This window comes from Equus caballus, chromosome 26 (assembly GCF_041296265.1).
Source record: "Equus caballus isolate H_3958 breed thoroughbred chromosome 26, TB-T2T, whole genome shotgun sequence".
Taxonomy (NCBI): domain Eukaryota; kingdom Metazoa; phylum Chordata; class Mammalia; order Perissodactyla; family Equidae; genus Equus; species Equus caballus.
The window spans coordinates 17,910,362-17,914,474 of record NC_091709.1 but is presented as its reverse complement, the minus strand read 5'-3'; the positions used below and the strand labels follow the sequence as shown (position 1 = coordinate 17,914,474).

Below are 4,113 nucleotides of genomic sequence, written 5' to 3'. Positions count from 1 at the left end.
AGAGTTTATAATATACAATTTCAGGGTAACTGCGATGCCAGCAAAGGAATGAAATAAGTTATTCGTATTGATTTTTCTTTCAATGTAGGGAAGGCTAGGAGCCAATATATTTGTTTCTTTAAAAGATGCAATGCAATAAGAATTTAATTTGTGTAGACAGTCCTAAACAAATTGGGGCAATAGGGAAATCACTGTCATATTACTTTTATTTAATACTTACTAAGTAACAACTATGTCTAACAAATGCCTTCAAAACAAATATACCATCACCTAGATTTTGTTTATTAGAACCTATCAATTAGGTTCATATGTTACAGAAAGATGGCTTTTCTATCAGTTCTACAATCTAGACACTATTTCTTAAGCATTTACCTGTAGCAGTATATAACATTATGCCTTGCACATAGTGGATGCTCAATAATTCTTTCCTGAGTGAATGATAGACAAAATCAAAAACATACTATTTTTAAGCCATAGGGAAACAGAAGGCTCTCATACTAGAGATATGTAGAACTGGAAGCAGGAAAAAAAAAAAAACAAAGAAATATTTTTTAAATAGCTAGTGGTCAGCATTAATCCCTAAATGATAGCCTAAGATTGGTAAGAATTATTTTCCCTTAGGATCACAAATTCAGTGTAGGGAAGGGTAGGGTAGATTACAGTGGCTAAATCACCATGAAAAAGGGACTTTTCCATGAGAGAAAGAAAGAAAAAAAAAGAGTGGAAGGAAGACATGAAAAAGAAGAAGAAGGCATGAATTAGTGGAGATACACGTGCTGCCAGCAATGGCAGCTGCTGAAGGGTTTATTAGCTCTTTATTGCTGCCGTAACAAATTACTGCAAACTTTGTGGCTGAAAACAAAACAAAATTTATGATCTTACAGTTCTGTAGATGAGAAATAGAGAAATCTTAAGTTAAAGTCAAGGTACCAACAAGGCTGCATTCCTTCTAGAGGCTCCAGATGAAAATTTTTTTGCCTTTTTCAGCTCTGAGAGACCGTCCATGTATTTGGCACATGGTCCCCCTTTATCTTCAAAGCCATCAATGGCTCGGGGTTTGTAACATAAGAAATAGAAGATAAATAATACCTCTTGACTGAAAGGCTTCTCAAAGATCTTCTGGTAGTCGTTGATGTTATGTTTCCAGAGAAAGGAGACAGGAGATTGGGGCACAAGATTGTCTCTATCTGTTTTATCTGTTTATTTTCTGTTTCTACCCAGTAGAATGTAATCGTCATTCATGAGTGTTCTGGCACATAATGAGTATCAACAAAGACGTTTGGAACAAATAACTTGATGAAGACAAAGCTCTTTCTTTTGAATCATAGAATAAGTAGAACATAACTAGATGCCTCCAGATAGCCAGCTTCTCCACCATGTCGTGAGTGCTGGTGTGCAGTAAGGGAGAAAGAGACCAGTGGACTAAGAGAAGCTGAATAAAGAGATGAAGCAAGAGAAAGAGAATCTTGTTTGTTTGGGTCCCTGGATTTATGCTTGTCTGAAGTCAGCCCATTTCTCAACTACCAAATTAAATGTACCGGTAAGTTATACTTCATGTCTGAGTTTGTTGAGTTGCGTTTCTATCTTCTATAACAGAAAGAGTCCTGGTAATACATCCACCATTGTCCTATTGAGTCTCTTTCCTTTTCTTGAAATTACCACTAGTTTTCTGTTTTGCTACATTAAGAATACAGAGGTCCTTGTCGGTTAGAAATAAATCCAGCTTTTTCCTCCCTTGCACAGTGCACTGGATATTTTAACAAAACTTAAATATAAGAAAAAGAAAAGGAAAAGTCTATGCCACTTTATTTTATTCTCATAGGTTTTGTTGAATGCCCTGAGCATATAGAGATATGTTAATTTACATGGTTGCTGCTACAATATATAATGGTAATTTAAAATAAGACAGGAAAAAACTTGGATGGGAACTAAGTTCAAATTTCAAAAGAAGGACTGCTTGGACTTCAACCCCCAGACTGTGCGTCTTTAATTATGTCTCTTTGTGAAAAGCACCTGAATGTTTTCAGACCCTAATCAGTCCTATCCTATTTGTGACAATGCAAAAAAAAAAAAAAAAAAAAAAAATCCAATCAGATTAAATGCTATTCTTGGTAACAGTATCCAATACACTTTATACTTTCTGAATCCCTCTGTAAACATGTCAGCACTTCAGCTTCTACTCGTTTTGTTTTTTCATCACCGCCAAGCATCAAGGTCGATAAAACATTTGAAAGAAATGAATATGCTGTACATATCAAAAGATATACTGTATGCATGTGAGCAAAGGACTTGCAGTGCTCCGTTTTATTGAACTCCTATTTCATTTCCAAAGCCGAGAAGAACGAGGACCACGGCAGATCTATCAAGTAGGTGGGCTTTAATATTGACTTTAGTCATAAAGAGCAAGCAACATGATGAGGAGTCACTAGCGTAGTAGAAACTCAGGCTGTCAGTGCCAGAAAATGAAATTTTTATTTATGGAAGTTGTAAGCTCTAGGAATGACATGTATTATTTTTCTGTTCCTGTTGATTTATAGATTAAATGAATTAGTAGTCACTAAGTTGCAGCTTCATATTTTTTCTCCCTAGAATCCAAGATTTTAAAAATGCCTAGATGGAAAGTTTTTCAAGAGACAAGAGATAAATGGACTAAAATGCCTAAACTTTCTTTAGAAGAGAATGACAGAAACGCTATGAACGCAGACCTGCAGAGATACAGCTATTATGCTTTGGTTTCCCAGATAATGAATTTCCTTAAATAGTCCTTTTTCTCACGTAAAATGTGAAATAAATGCATTTTCTTTGTAGAAATGGCATTCATTTTATGAGTCTTTTGAGTTTACAACAATGTTCCTAGGTTGCGATGCCTATATCTTCATTTTTAAATAGATACTTTGAACTTTAAATACTACACTTCTGTTTTCTGATTTTGAAATTCTTTTTACTAAACCATCCTGGTTTAATACTGTATTTGTACAAAATGAACACCTGAAACCACTTTATTAACTAATGCACATGCTGTTGAAAAACACAAGGAAAAAACACTAAATTATATTATACTTATTCAGGTTGTTAATTTCAGCATGAGCATTTTTGATCTCCTTTTCTAACATTTCTTAACAATGCAATTTGAGGAGAATAACATTTTTTCTCTTTCACTTAGTTTCTTAATGGGAGAGTGTGGTGAGGGGTTCCTACAACATGCCAGATACTGTTAAAAGAATTGGAGATTCAGTGATGAGTGAGAGAGACAGTGTTTTTTCTTCGTAGAGAACATTGATTGCAAGAGGTGGTAATAAATAAGTAAACAAATAGACGATCTAGTTCCCAATTGTAATAAGTAGCATGAAAGAAATGACCTACGTGATATATCAGAAAGCAATTGGTTAAGGAGTAGACGATACTAAATTAGACGGAGTTGTGAGAGAAATCCTTTCTGAGGAGGACACTAAACCTGACTCATGAAGAATGAAAAGGGGCTGGGCACGTGGTGAGGGGGTGGAAAATATTTCAAGTAGAGGGAACAGTAACTGCAAAGACTCTGAGGTTGGGAAAAGCTTGGCAAATTTACAAAGCTGAAAGGAAACTGGTTTGAATGCATATAGTAAGGGAGGTGAGATGAGAAAACACTGAAAAGATAGGCTTCCCCTAGGTAACACCTGACTACTCTGGTCTGTTTGTCTCTCCAAAATTCATATGTTGAAAACTTAGCCCCAAAGTGATGGTATCAAAAGGTGGGGTCTTCGGGAGGTCATCAGGTCATGAAGGCAGAGCCCTCAATGGCATTAGCACCCCTATAAGAGACCCAACAGAGAGCTGCCTTGCCCCCTCTGCCATGTAAGGATACAATGAGAAGTCTGCCACCTGGAAGAGGGCCTTACCCTACCACGCTGGCACCCTGATCTCAGGCTTCCGGCCTCCAGAAGAGTGAAAAATAAATTTCTGTTGTTTATAAGTCACCCAGTCCGTGGTATTTTGTTATAGCAGTCTGAGCAGACTAAGACACTGGCCTTATAGGCCATGATGGTATATTTGGATTTTATTCTAAGAGTAGAAAAAGTACAAGCAGTACAACCTGAAAAAATAGTTATAAATAAAAGTAAAATTATTAAA

At 36.1% G+C, this 4,113-nt stretch overlaps 1 long non-coding RNA gene across 1 annotated transcript; it reads left to right on the top strand.

Moving 5' to 3' along the window:
- Positions 1–1,335: 1,335 nt before the first annotated feature.
- Positions 1,336–2,811, top strand: LOC138920936 (uncharacterized). Its single transcript, XR_011432996.1, has 3 exons — positions 1,336–1,540; positions 2,208–2,366; positions 2,590–2,811. It is a non-coding gene; the product is annotated as an uncharacterized lncRNA (long non-coding RNA).
- Positions 2,812–4,113: the final 1,302 nt, after the last annotated feature.